Below are 14,632 nucleotides of genomic sequence, written 5' to 3'. Positions count from 1 at the left end.
AAGTGTCCTCAAAAAATAAAATAAATACATCACTGCAGTAATAATATCCCTTAATTTTATGGTAATTATAATATCCCCCATCCTGGCCCCGTGTATCTCATTCAGCCATATGTTCTCCCATCCTGCCCTCATGAGTATCCATTCTGCCCCATATGATCTCCCCATCCTGCCCCATCGTATCCATCCTGCCCCATGATCCTGCACGATTTGTTTCCAATCCTGCCCCATGTCTTTCATTCTGCCCCGTGTCTCCATTCATGCCCCGTATCTACATTCTACTCATGTCTCCAATCCTGTCCCATCTGTCTCCAGTCCTGCCCCCAGTGTGTCCTGCATCTCTGCCCCCAATGTCCAGCATCTTTGCCCCCAGTGTCCAGCATCTCTGCCGCCAGTATCTAGCATCTCTGCCCCCAGTGTGTCAAGCGTATTGCCCCCAGTGTGTCCAGCAATCTGCCCCAGTGTCTCCACCATATTGCCCCCAGTGTGTCCAGCATATCGCCCCCAGTTTGTCCAGCAATCTGCCCCAGTGTCTCCAGCATATTGCCCCCAGTGTGTCCAGCATATTGCCCCCCGTTTGTCCAGCATTCTGCCCCAGTGTCTCCAGCATATTGCCCCCAGTGTCTCCAGCATATTGCCCCCAGTGTGTCCAGCATATTGCCCCCAATGTCTCCAGCATATTGCTCCTAGTGTGTCCAGCAATCTGCCCCCAGTGTCTCCAGCATATTGCACCCAGTTTGCCCAGCATTCTGCCCCAGTGTGTCCAGCATATTGCCCCCAGTGTGTCCAGCATATTGCCCCCAGTGTGTCCAGCATATTGCCCCCAGTTTGTCCAGCATATTGCCCCCAGTGTCTCCAGAATTTTGCCCCCAGTGTGTCCAGCATATTGCCCCAATGTGTCCAGCATCTCTGCCCCCAGTGTCCAGCATTCTGGCCCGGGCCCCCCAGAGTTCTCCTCACCTGTCCGTGCTCCTTCGGCAAAGCTCCCTCCTCACAGCTGAAGCGCGCTCTCGCCGGCGACTGACAATGACATCAGATGCCGGCGACGTGCGCGCTGCAGCTGATGTCAGCTGCCAGCCTCCGATTGGCTGGCGGCTGTTAACTATTGATGTGCGGGCGGGCGCCCGCACATCAATAGCGTTTAACTGCTGCAGTGCCGGTAGGGGCCCGGTGAGCAGATGAGACGGGGCCCGATGTGGGCCCCCTCTGCCCACCGTGCCCCATACACCAGTCAGGGTAGTAATGCCCGGATGGCGGCGGGCAATCTTGAGTGGTAGCCCAGGGCCCCCCCACACCACTGGGCCCTGGGCTACCACCCAGATTGACCACATTATAATCCGCCACTGAATACAATCGCCAGCGGGGAGCAAAATAACGCCTCAATTATATAGATGTATGTGAAATCATCACACCGGTGGTGAGCACAAGGAAAGGGCTAATAATAAATAACATCAGGTGTATCCCATACAAAGGCCTCCAAAAAGTCGCAAGTACCCCGAGAATTGTTATAGCTCACGCATATTCACTGGCATTGACCAAGGGTCCTCCTGCCGAACCCCTTGACGCGCGTTTCACGTAGATGCTTCTTCAAGAAGGGGAATGTCCTGTGTCGTATCCCTGAGTCTCTGTACTCATTCCCCTCTTCTGATGCCAAACTATTTGGCTTGCATCACTTGTATGTATTTTTTGATTTGATTTAATAAATGATTTTCTGGTTTTATTTTCTTGCTGGTTTCTTGTACTTCACGGTGTTTTGTGTTGTCATAATTGAAGGAGTATTTCACCAGTTGATGTATTTCTCTGCATTTATCCACTTATATTGGGAGCGAGGCTTTAGCCGCCCTCGGCCCTGGCATCCCTCTGTGCTTATTTTGATTTTTGTTCGAAATCATTACAGAATGCTGTAGATAAGCCCCTAATGGAGGTGGCCGCATCTTATATGCGAAAAATGAGGTGACAGATTCCCTTTAAGATTGGCGAGAGTCCGAATGATTGGACGCGTGCGCACCGGTCCATTCATTCTATTGTCGGAGATAGTCCAATACATTAATCTGTCTCCGTCAGTCCCATGGAGAATAAAAGGAGCGGTGGCGCGTTTCAGAGCCCTGTCCTCGAGATTGGCAAGAGTCCGAATGGTTGGACGCATGCACATTCAGAATCCTGTCCTCGAGATTGGCAAGAGTCCGAATGGTTGGTGGACGCATACGCATTCAGAATCCTGTCCTCGAGATTGGCAAGAGTCCGAATGGTTGGACGCATGCGCATTCAGAATCCTGTCCTCGAGATTGGCAAGAGTCCGAATGGTTGGATGCATGCGCATTCAGAATCCTGTCCTCGAGATTGGCAAGAGTCCGAATGGTTGAACGCATGCGCATTCAGAATCCTGTCCTCGAGATTGGCAAGAGTCCGAATGGTTGGACGCATACACATTCTCTATGGGTTTGCGGAAAATAGTCCAGTACAATGATCTGCTGTCTCCGACAGTCCCACTGAGAATAAAAGGAGCGGTGGCGCATTTCAGAATCCTGTCCTCAAGATTGGCAAGAGTATAAATGGTTGGACTCATGGGCTCTGTTGGTCCATTCATTCTCTATGGGATTGCCAGACATAGTTCAGTACAATAATCTGTCTCTGGTGCGTTTCAGGGCCCTGTCCTCGAGATTGGCAAGAGTCCGAATGGTTGGACGCATACGCATTCAGAATCCTGTCCTCGAGATTGGCAAGAGTCCGAATGGTTGAACGCATGCGCATTCAGAATCCTGTCCTCGAGATTGGCAAGAGTCCGAATGGTTGGACGCATACGCATTCTCTATGGGTTTGCGGAAAATAGTCCAGTACAATGATCTGCTGTCTCCGACAGTCCCACTGAGAATAAAGGGAGCGGTGGAGCATTTCAGAATCCTGTCCTCAAGATTGGCAAGAGTATGAATGGTTGGACTCATGGACTCCGTTGGTCCATTCATTCTCTATGGGATTGCCAGAGATAGTTCAGTACAATAATCTGTCTCTGGCGCGTTTCAGAGCCCTGTCCTCGAGATTGTCAATAGTCCGAATGGTTGGACGCATACGCATTCAGAATCCTGTCCTCGAGATTGGCAAGAGTCCGAATGGTTGGACGCATGCGCATTCAGAATCCTGTCCTCGAGATTGGCAAGAGTCCGAATGGTTGGACGCATGCGCATTCAGAATCCTGTCCTCGAGATTGGCAAGAGTCCGAATGGTTGGACGCATACGCATTCTCTATGGGTTTGCGGAAAATAGTCCAGTACAATGATCTGCTGTCTCCGACAGTCCCACTGAGAATAAAAGGAGCGGTGGCGAATTTCAGAATCCTGTCCTCAAGATTGGCAAGAGTATGAATGGTTGGACTCATGGGCTCCGTTGGTCCATTCATTCTCTATGGGATTGCCAGAGATAGTTCAGTACAATAATCTGTCTCTGACAGTCCCATAGAGAATAAAAGGAGCGGTAGCGCGTTTCAGAGCCCTGTCCGTGAGATTGGATGTCCCCACTGATCCGCAAGTTATCAGCTATTTGGGTAGGTAATAATGTTATATTTTGTGAACAGCCTTTTAAGGACTCAACCCCTTAAACCTTATTAAACAAGGACTTATCTGAAAATCCGAAAAAGAAATGGACGCCTCCTATGAGCAGTTATAAATTTTCACCAAAATTATTTTCTAATGTCACAGTTTTCCTATGCGGAAAACACGCTCCCTTTCAGTAAACCTTGCCCACCTTTGCAGAGTGCAAAAATCTAATGTTGTGTACAGTTTGCAACTTTTTTTAAAAAAAAAGCCGGTGCAGCCCGATTAGAAAATGTGCCAAAAATGGACTTGTGGCGCAGATGTTACATTAACAGCATGTCAATTTCTTTCACAAATTTTCACAGCGAGTTTCTCTTTTTGCCTCTGTGTGAAATCTGTCGAAAATAAACAAAACAAACAAGCAAAAAATTATGTTACGTCGCCCGTGGTCGTACCTTATAAAGAAATTGCTTCTGATTCACAGACCGGTTCCGTCAGGCGCTTGTAGAAGTTTGGCCATGTAATTCATGCTTATAATAAATGATAAGTTTGATTTTAATAATTTGGTTTATTTCCTGACCAGAAACACATTTTTTACATTTCCTATTTTAAGATTATTTTCAATAGTAGCGAAATACAGAAACAATAAAAATAGAAATTTTTATTTAATCTCTTACATTGGACGGATGCTATGTAATATCACATCTCTCCTGTAGAGGCCGCTGCAGGAGTAAGTTGTGTCTGTCAAGACCTGCAGCGATCAGTGATCATATGATGAAATGTATGGAAACTTAACATTAAAAAAATAAAACCAAAACACTCAGAATGGTGCAAAAAGATAAAATATGGAATATTCACCTTAGAGATCCCCTGTTATCCCCATCCAACACTTTGTAGGTTCCCTGACTGTCTCTATATTTTCTTTTTCATCTGGGCAGAGGATTTACTGGAACAGCTCAATACTGGTCGCAATGGAAACCAATATGTAATCAGTGCAGCAAGTGATTGGCTGCAGTGGTAACTTCTCTGGTCAGATGAAACAGGAACTACTGAGACCAGCAGGGACCATATATGACCACTGTGGCCAGTGATTGGCTACAGCAGTCACATATCTGCTCAGATGGAACGAGTAATACAGAGACCATCAGAGGACATGTAACCATTATGGCCAGTGATTGGCTGCAGCGGTAACTTATCTGTTCAGATGAGGCAGGAAATGCATAAACCGGTAGGGACATGTGACCTCTATGGCTTGTGATTGGCTACAGCGCCGGTCACGTATCTGTTCGGGTGGAACAGGAAATACAGAGACCGGCAGGGGACATGTGACCTCTATGGCCAGTGATTGGCTACAGTGGTCATGTCTGTTCAGGTGGAACAGGAAATACAGAGACCAGCAGGGGACATGTGACCTCTATGACCAGTGATTGGCTACAGTGGTCATGTCTGTTCAGGTGGAACAGGAAATACAGAGACCGGCAGGGGACATGTGACCTCTATTGCCAGTGATTGGCTACAGTGGTCATGTCTGTTCAGGTGGAACAGGAGATACAGAGACCGGCAGGGGACATGTGACCTCTATGACCAGTGATTGGCTACAGTGGTCATGTCTGTTCAGGTGGAACAGGAGATACAGAGACCGGCAGGGGACATGTGACCTCTATGGCCAGTGATTGGCTACAGTGGTCATGTCTGTTCAGGTGGAACAGGAAATACAGAGACCAGCAGGGGACATGTGACCTCTATGACCAGTGATTGGCTACAGTGGTCATGTCTGTTCAGGTGGAACAGGAGATACAGAGACCGGCAGGGGACATGTGACCTCTATGGCCAGTGATTGGCTACAGTGGTCATGTCTGTTCAGGTGGAACAGGAAATACAGAGACCGGCAGGGGACATGTGACCTCTATGGCCAGTGATTGGCTACAGTGGTCATGTCTGTTCAGGTGGAACAGGAAATACAGAGACCAGCAGGGGACATGTGACCTCTATGACCAGTGATTGGCTACAGTGGTCATGTCTGTTCAGGTGGAACAGGAAATACAGAGACCAGCAGGGGACATGTGACCTCTATGGCCAGTGATTGGCTACAGTGGTCATGTCTGTTCAGGTGGAACAGGAAATACAGAGACCAGCAGGGGACATGTGACCTCTATGGCCAGTGATTGGCTACAGTGGTCATGTCTGTTCAGGTGGAACAGGAAATACAGAGACCAGCAGGGGACATGTGACCTCTATGACCAGTGATTGGCTACAGTGGTCATGTCTGTTCAGGTGGAACAGGAAATACAGAGACCAGCAGGGGACATGTGACCTCTATGGCCAGTGATTGGCTACAGTGGTCATGTCTGTTCAGGTGGAACAGGAAATACAGAGACTGGCAGGGGACATGTGACCTCTATGGCCAGTGATTGGCTACAGTGGTCATGTCTGTTCAGGTGGAACAGGAAATACAGAGACCGGCAGGGGACATGTGACCTCTATGACCAGTGATTGGCTACAGTGGTCATGTCTGTTCAGGTGGAACAGGAAATACAGAGACCAGCAGGGGACATGTGACCTCTATGACTAGTGATTGGCTACAGTGGTCATGTCTGTTCAGGTGGAACAGGAAATACAGAGACCAGCAGGGGACATGTGACCTCTATGGCCAGTGATTGGCTACAGTGGTCATGTCTGTTCAGGTGGAACAGGAAATGCAGAGACCAGCAGGGGACATGTGACCTCTATGACTAGTGATTGGCTACAGTGGTCATGTCTGTTCAGGTGGAACAGGAAATACAGAGACCAGCAGGGGACATGTGACCTCTATGACTAGTGATTGGCTACAGTGGTCATGTCTGTTCAGGTGGAACAGGAAATACAGAGACCAGCAGGGGACATGTGACCTCTATGGCCAGTGATTGGCTACAGTGGTCATGTCTGTTCAGGTGGAACAGGAAATACAGAGACCAGCAGGGGACATGTGACCACTATGGCCTGTGATTGGCTACAGTGGTCACTAGAGTTGAGCGACCTTGACCTTTTTAGAGTCGAGCCGGGTTTTGCGAAACCCGACTATGTCCAAAGTCGGGTCGAGTGAAATCGGCCGATTATGACGTAAAGTCGGGATCGACCGAAACACGAAACCCAATGCAAGTCAATGGGGCAGCATAGTCGGCAGTGAGTGGGGGCCAGGAAAACACCTAGAGTGCCCATTTTAATGTCAAAACCATCCATTCTTCTTAATGAAGCTTGTCAAGCGTAATTTACCTTATAATAATTGGAAGGCATTTGAAATTGGGGGTCATTTGGCTAAAGTTGTGGGGGGTAGGGCTGGTTCAAGTAATTAGTGGGCCCAGGAAATCTGGACCACGTCACGGCAGTGGAGCAGGGAGAGGTAAGTATTTCAACTTTGCAAGTGCTGTGAACCTGAGCAAGCAGGGGGGGCCCACTCGTTGGCATTGGCACTGGCACAGGGCCCCTCAAAGTACAGCGGTGTGTTTGCACGGCGGGGGCGCCTCCCACCGGCAGCAACACTTTTGCGTACTATGAGAGGCCCTGTGCCAGTGACGTCGCCAACTAGTATTCCTCCCCCCACCTGATGAAGGAACCTGCACTTTCATCTGCACCTTCCTCTTTGTCCCCGTGTAAGGTGGTATGGTATGCGGGAAGAGCAACCTGACTTTCAGCAGGGTCACAATGTTGTTGTGTAGCGTGCACGGGGAATGTTGCGTTATGGGTCAATGTACCAGCAGACTCATCTATCACTGGCTGGGCAATGGGCACGATGAAGTGGAAACACAGATATAGGCCCAAAGAAGAAAGTGGGCTAAATGCAGTTCAAAATTGGTAACACAGGAATAACCAGGGGGCATTGCAGTGGAGGACAACTGGAATGAGAGGCTGACACAGAGAGTAGGGCCAAATCAGTAAGTAGTCGAAATGCAGTTCAAAATTGGCAACCGTAGTAAACAGGCGGCACAGCTTTGTTCAGTGGAGGAGAACAGCAAGGAGTGGCAGACACCGATAGTAGGCCCCAAACCAACTAGTACGCCAAATGCAGTTGTTCCATTTAACCACAATTTAATGAGAGCCTGAAGATAGAAGCTCAGGAAAGGCAACCTGGGGAACACCTTGGAGTGTAACACACCATCTCTCTCCACCCCATACCCATTTTGTATGGCCTAATGCAGTGTACTTTTCTACAACTACTAAACGAGAGTCGGAAGACCGAAGCAATGGCAAGGAAACCTGGGGAACACCTTAGAGTGTAACACACCCTCTCTCTACACCCCATACCCAATTTGAAGGTCTAATGCAGTGTAGTTTCCAAGAACTACTAAACGAGAGCCGGAAGATCGAAGCTCAGGAAAGGCAACCTGGGGAACACCTTGGAGTGTAACACACCCTCTCGCTACACCCCATACCCAATTTGAAGGCCTAATGCAGCGTAGTTTCCAAGAACTACTAAACGAGAGCCGGAAGATCGAAGCTCAGGAAAGGCAACCTGGGGAACACCTTGGAGTGTAACAAACCCTCTCTCTACACCCCATACCCAATTTGTAGGCCTAATGCAGCGTAGTTTCCGACAACTACTAAACGAGAGCCGGAATATCGAAGCTCAGGAAAGGCAACCTGGGGAACACCTTGGAGTGTAACACACCCTCTCTCTACACCCCATACCCAATTTGTAGGCCTAATGCAGCGTAGTTTCCGACAACTACTAAACGAGAGCCGGAATATCGAAGCTCAGGAAAGGCAACCTGGGGAACACCTTGGAGTGTAACACACCCTCTCTCTACACCCCATACCCAATTTGAAGGCCTAATGCAGTGTAGTTTCCAAGAACTACTAAACGAGAGCCGGAAGATCGAAGCTCAGGAAAGGCAACCTGGGGAACACCTTGGAGTGGAACACACCATCTCTCTACACCCCATACCCAATTTGAAGGCCTAATGCAGCGTAGTTTCCAACAACTACTAAACGAGAGCCGGTAGATCGAAGCTCAGGAAAGGCAACCTGGGGAACACCTTGGAGTGTAACACAACGTCTCTCTACACGACGGAAGGGCTGATTCTTAGGAAGGAAGGCTGTTGGAAATAAGCATTGCGCGTCCGAGGGTGATTAGATTCTTATTAGGTATATACTCACCCTCGGACGCGCCCTGCTTCTTTATTTGGAATGAATGTTTATTTGCAATGTGGTGTTGACTTTCTCTATTATTTTGGTAATTAATGATTTTATTATTTTCATTATTTTGCATCTTCTCGGCAATAATATAAAGAAGACGCGACAGGACAACACTCGGTGGATGCCATATGTGTGTTTTCAATTTAAAAAACCTTTCAGTTAACTACTTGCAGGAGAAAGTAATTGTAGCTGGTGGCCATTTTTAGTACTGTACCAGATTTTAGCTGTTTGTTTGTTTTTAATGTCAAAATGTCTGCATTTGATATCTCACCAGTATTTTCTTTTTTATAAGCAAAATCCTTTTTTTTTTATTTTATGATGTTGGTTCAAGGGGTACACGGGCAGCAGTAGACAGGTCAGTGGAGGCCTAGTGGAAGGAGGGACCGCAGACAGGCTTCGAAGCCCTAACATAATAAATTGGGCTGCCTGTAGGCAATTTAAAATTGGTTCCAGGGGAACACGGGCAGCAGTAGACAGGTCAGTGGAGGCCTAGAGGAAGGAGGGACCGCAGATGCGCCAATGTTTCCCCCATACCAAATTTGTAGGCCTAATGCAGTGTAGTTTCCAACAACTACTAAACGAGAGCCGGAATTTCGAAGCTCAGGAAAGGCAACCTGGGGAACACCTTGGAGTGTAACACACCCTCTCTCTACACCCCATACCCAATTTGAAGGCCTAATGCAGTGTAGTTTCCAACAACTACTAAACGAGAGCCGGAAGATCGAAGCTCAGGAAAGGCAACCTGGGGAACACCTTGGAGTGTAACACACCCTCTCTCTACACCCCATACCCAATTTGAAGGCCTAATGCAGTGTAGTTTCCAAGAACTACTAAACGAGAGCCGGAAGATCGAAGCTCAGGAAAGGCAACCTGGGGAACACCTTGGAGTGTAACACAACGTCTCTCTACACGACGGAAGGGCTGATTCTTAGGAAGGAAGGCTGTTGGAAATAAGCATTGCGCGTCCGAGGGTGATTAGATTCTTATTAGGTATATACTCACCCTCGGACGCGCCCTGCTTCTTTATTTGGAATGAATGTTTATTTGCAATGTGGTGTTGACTTTCTCTATTATTTTGGTAATTAATGATTTTATTATTTTCATTATTTTGCATCTTCTCGGCAATAATATAAAGAAGACGCGACAGGACAACACTCGGTGGATGCCATATGTGTGTTTTCAATTTAAAAAAACTTTCAGTTAACTACTTGCAGGAGAAAGTAATTGTAGCTGGTGGCCATTTTTAGTACTGTACCAGATTTTAGTTGTGTGTTTGTTTTTAATGTTAAAATGTCTGCATTTGATATCTCACCAGTATTTTCTTTTTTATAAGCAAAATACTTATTTTTATATTTTCTGATGTTGGTTCCAGGGGTACACGGCCAGCAGTGCCCTGGTCAGTGTAGTAGTAGTTGAAAGAATGGACCGCAGACAGGCATCGAAGGCCTAAAATAAAAACACATGGCTGTAGGCAATTTTAAATTGGTTCCAGGGGTACACGGGCAGCAGTGGTGTGGTCAGTGGAGGCCTAGTGGAAGGAGTGACCGCAGACAGGCATCGAAGGCCTAAAATAATAACACATGGCTGTACGCAATTTTAAATTGGTTCCAGGGGTAGACGGGCAGCAGTGACCTGGTCAGTGTAGTAGTAGTTGAAAGAATGGACCGCAGACAGGCATCGAAGGCCTAAAATAAAAAAATTGGGCTGGCTGTAGGCAATTTTAAATTGGTTCCAGGGGTACACGGGCAGCAGTGGTGTGGTCAGTGGAGGCCTAGTGGAAGGAGTGACCGCAGACAGGCATCGAAGGCCTAAAATAATAACACATGGCTGTAGGCAATTTTAAATTGGTTCCAGGGGTACACGGACAGCAGTGGTGTGGTCAGTGGAGGCCTAGTGGAAGGAGTGACCGCAGACAGGCTTCCAAGGCCTAACATAACAAACTTGGGCTGGCTGTAGGCACTTTTAAATTGGTTCCAGGGGTACACGGGCAGCAGTTGTCTGGTCAGTGGAAGTCTAGTGGAAGGAGTGACCGCAGACAGGCTTCCAAGGCCTAACATAACAAAATTGGGCTGGCTGTAGGCACTTTAAATTGGTTCCAGGGGTACATGGGCAGCAGTGTATGGTCAGTGGAAGTCTAGTGGAAGGAGTGACGGCAGACAGTCTTCGAAGGCCTAACATAACAAAATTGGGCTGACTGTAGGCACTTTTAAATTGGTTCCAGGGTAACACGGCCAGCAGTGGCCTGGTCAGTGTAGTAGTTGTAGAAAGAAGGGACCGCAGACAGGCTTCGAAGGCCTAACATAACAAAAATGTCAAAACAATGGTATTGTCAGTGCCAGGCATTGAAGGATGTCAGCGCCTAGACTACACATTGGTGAAGCTGTGAGAGATAATTTTGCTAGTGGTAGAGCACTGTTTGAGCTGGGGGGGGGAACTGTCTTGTGGCCGGCGTTACAGGCACAGGGCCCCTCATATTACAACGGTGTGTCTGACGTTGGGTGCGCACCACCACCGCCAGAGACACTTTATTGTACTATGAGGGACCCAGTGGCAGTGCCGTCGACCAAAAGCGGCCACACCCACCTCTTCAGACAAACAGCACTCTCAAGGGTCCAAGCGCAAAGTGGCGATAGCACGGCCCCGTGTGGGGAGTTTGGCCATTTCGTGAGGTGGAAACATGTCGTATGCTGGACAATCAGGTGAAGAAAATTACGAGATTGGAAAAGTCATTCAGAATAGTCCACAGGCAAGACCTTTTCATAGGAAAGCTAGGTGTCAGCCGGGCAGGGTGGGGCAAAAGATTTTGAAATCCAGTTGTGGTTCATTTTAATGAAGGTTAGATCATCTACATTTTGGGTAGCCAGACGAGTCCTTTTTTCTGTTAGTATTGAACCTGCAGCACTGAATACTCTTTCTGATAGGACACTAGCTGCCGGGCAAGCAAGCTCCTGCAATGCATATTCTGCCAATTCTGGCCAGGTGTCTAATTTGGATGCCCAGTAATCAAATGGGAATGACGGTTGAGGGAGAACGTCGATAAGGGATGAAAAATAGTTTGTAACCATACTGGACAAATGTTGTCTCCTGTCACTTTGAATTGATGCTGCAGTACCTGTCCTGTCTGCGGTCATAGAAAAATCACTCCACAACCTGGTCAGAAAACCCCTCTGGCCAACGCCACTTCTGATTTCTGCCCCTCTAACACCTCTGGTCTGCTGGCCCCTGGAGCTCGTGTGAGAACGATCACGGGCGCTGTGTGCAGGGAATGCCAGAAGCAAACGGTCAACAAGAGTTGATTGTTTTGTTGCTAATATTAGTTCCAAGTTCTCATGTGGCATAATATTTTGCAATTTGCCTTTATAGCGAGGATCAAGGAGGCAGGCCAACCAGTAATCGTCATCGTTCATCATTTTTGTAATGCGTGTGTCCCTTTTGAGGATACGCAAGGCATAATCCGCCATGTGGGCCAAAGTTCCCGTTGTCAAATCTGCGGTTGTGCTTGGTTGAGGGGCAGTTGCAGGCAAATCTACGTCACTTGTGTCCCTCAAAAAACCAGAACCCGGCCTTGCCACGCCACCAATTTCCCGTGCCCCCGGGAAAGCTTCCTCATTAAAAATATACTCATCCCCATCATCCTCCTCATCCTCCACCTCCTCTTCGCCCGGTACCTCGTCATGTACACTGCCCTGACCAGACAATCGCTGACTGTCATCAAGGCTTTCCTCTTCCTCTGGTGCAGACGCCTGATCCTTTATGTGCGTCAAACTTTGCATCAGCAGACGCATTAGGGGGATGCTCATGCTTATTATGGCGTTGTCTGCACTAACCAGCCGTGTGCATTCCTCAAAACACTGAAGGACTTGACACATGTCTTGAATCTTCGACCACTGCACACCTGACAACTCCATGTCTGCCATCCTACTGCCTGCCCGTGTATGTGTATCCTCCCACAAAAACATAACAGCCCGCCTCTGTTCGCACAGTCTCTGAAGCATGTGCAGTGTTGAGTTCCACCTTGTTGCAACGTCTATGATTAGGCGATGCTGGGGAAGGTTCAAAGAACGCTGATATGTCTGCATACGGCTGGAGTGTACAGGCGAACGGCGGATATGTGCGCAAAGTCCACGCACTTTGAGGAGCAGGTCGGATAACCCCGGATAACTTTTCAGGAAGCACTGCACCACCAGGTTTAAGGTGTGAGCCAGGCAAGGAATGTGTTTCAGTTGGGAAAGGGAGATGGCAGCCATGAAATTCCTTCCGTTATCACTCACTACCTTGCCTGCCTCAAGATCTACAGTGCCCAGCCACGACTGCGTTTCTTGCTGCAAGAACTCGGACAGAACTTCCGCGGTGTGTCTATTGTCGCCCAAACACTTCATAGCCAATACAGCCTGCTGACGTATGCCAGTAGCTGCCCCATAATGGGAGACCTGGTGTGCAACAGTGGCAGGTGCGGATGGAGTGTTTGTGCGACTGCGGTCTGTGGACGAGCTCTTGCTTCTGCAGGAGGACGAGGAGGAGGAGGAGGAGGGGGTGCGAACGGCTACAGACAACTGTTTACTAGACCGTGGGCTAGGCAGAACTGTCCCAAACTTGCTGTCCCCTGTGGACCCTGAATCCACCACATTTACCCAGTGTGCCGTGATGGACACGTAACGTCCCTGGCCATGCCTACTGGTCCATGCATCTGTTGTCAGGTGCACCTTTGTGCTCACAGATTGCCTGAGTGCATGGACGATGCGCTCTTTAACATGCTGGTGGAGGGCTGGGATGGCTTTTCTGGAAAAAAAGTGTCGACTGGGTAGCTCGTAGCGTGGTACAGCGTAGTCCATCAGGTCTTTGAAAGCTTCGCTTTCAACTAACCGGTAGGGCATCATCTCTAACGAGATTAGTCTAGCTATGTGGGCGTTCAAACCCTGTGTACGCGGATGCGAGGCTAAGTATTTCCTTTTTCTAACCATAGTCTCATGTAGGGTGAGCTGGACTGGAGAGCTGGAGATCGTGGAACTAGCGGGGGTGCCGGTGGACATGGCAGACTGAGAGACGGTGGGAGATGGTATTGTTGCCGCCGGTGCCCTAGATGCAGTGTTTCCTACTACGAAACTGGTGATTCCCTGACCCTGACTGCTTTGGCCTGGCAAAGATACCTGCACAGATACAGCAGGTGGTGCGCTAAATGGTGGTCCTACACTGCCGGAAGGGATGTTGCGTTGATGACTAGCTTCATTGGCCGAGGGTGCAACAACCTTAAGGGACGTTTGGTAGTTAGTCCAAGCTTTCAAATGCATGGTGGTTAAATGTCTATGCATGCAACTAGTATTGAGACTTTTCAGATTCTGACCTCTGCTTAAGGAAGTAGAACATTTTTGACAGATGACTTTGCGCTGATCAATTGGATGTTGTTTAAAAAAATGCCAGACTGCACTCTTTCTAGCATCGGATACCTTTTCAGGCATTGCAGACTGAGCTTTAACCGGATGGCCACGCTGTCCTCCACCAGGTTTTGGCTTTGCCACGCGTTTTGGGCAAGATACGGGCCCGGCAGATGGAACCTGTGGCGATGTTGATGCCTGCTGCGGCCCCTCCTCCTCCTCTGCTTCAGAACTGCTGCCGCCTGCACCCTGTTCCCCCAATGGCTGCCAATCGGGGTCAAGAACTGGGTCATCTAATAACTCTTCTTGTACCTCCTGCGCAACTTCGTCTGTGTCACCGTGTCGTTCGGTGGTATAGCGTTCGTGATGGGGCAACATAGTCTCATCAGGGTCTGATTCTTGATCAGCACCCTGCGAGGGCAATGTTGTGGTCTGAGTCAAAGGACCAGCATAGTAGTCTGGCTGTGGCTGTGCGTCAGTGCACTCCATGTCAGATTCAATTTGTAATGGGCATGGACTGTTAACTGCTTCACTTTCTAAGCCAGGGACGGTATGTGTAAAGAG

Source organism: Ranitomeya imitator, chromosome 2 (genome assembly GCF_032444005.1).
Source record: "Ranitomeya imitator isolate aRanImi1 chromosome 2, aRanImi1.pri, whole genome shotgun sequence".
NCBI lineage: Eukaryota > Metazoa > Chordata > Amphibia > Anura > Dendrobatidae > Ranitomeya > Ranitomeya imitator.
The sequence above is the reverse complement of the archived record's forward strand: the minus strand, read 5'-3'. Positions refer to the sequence as shown.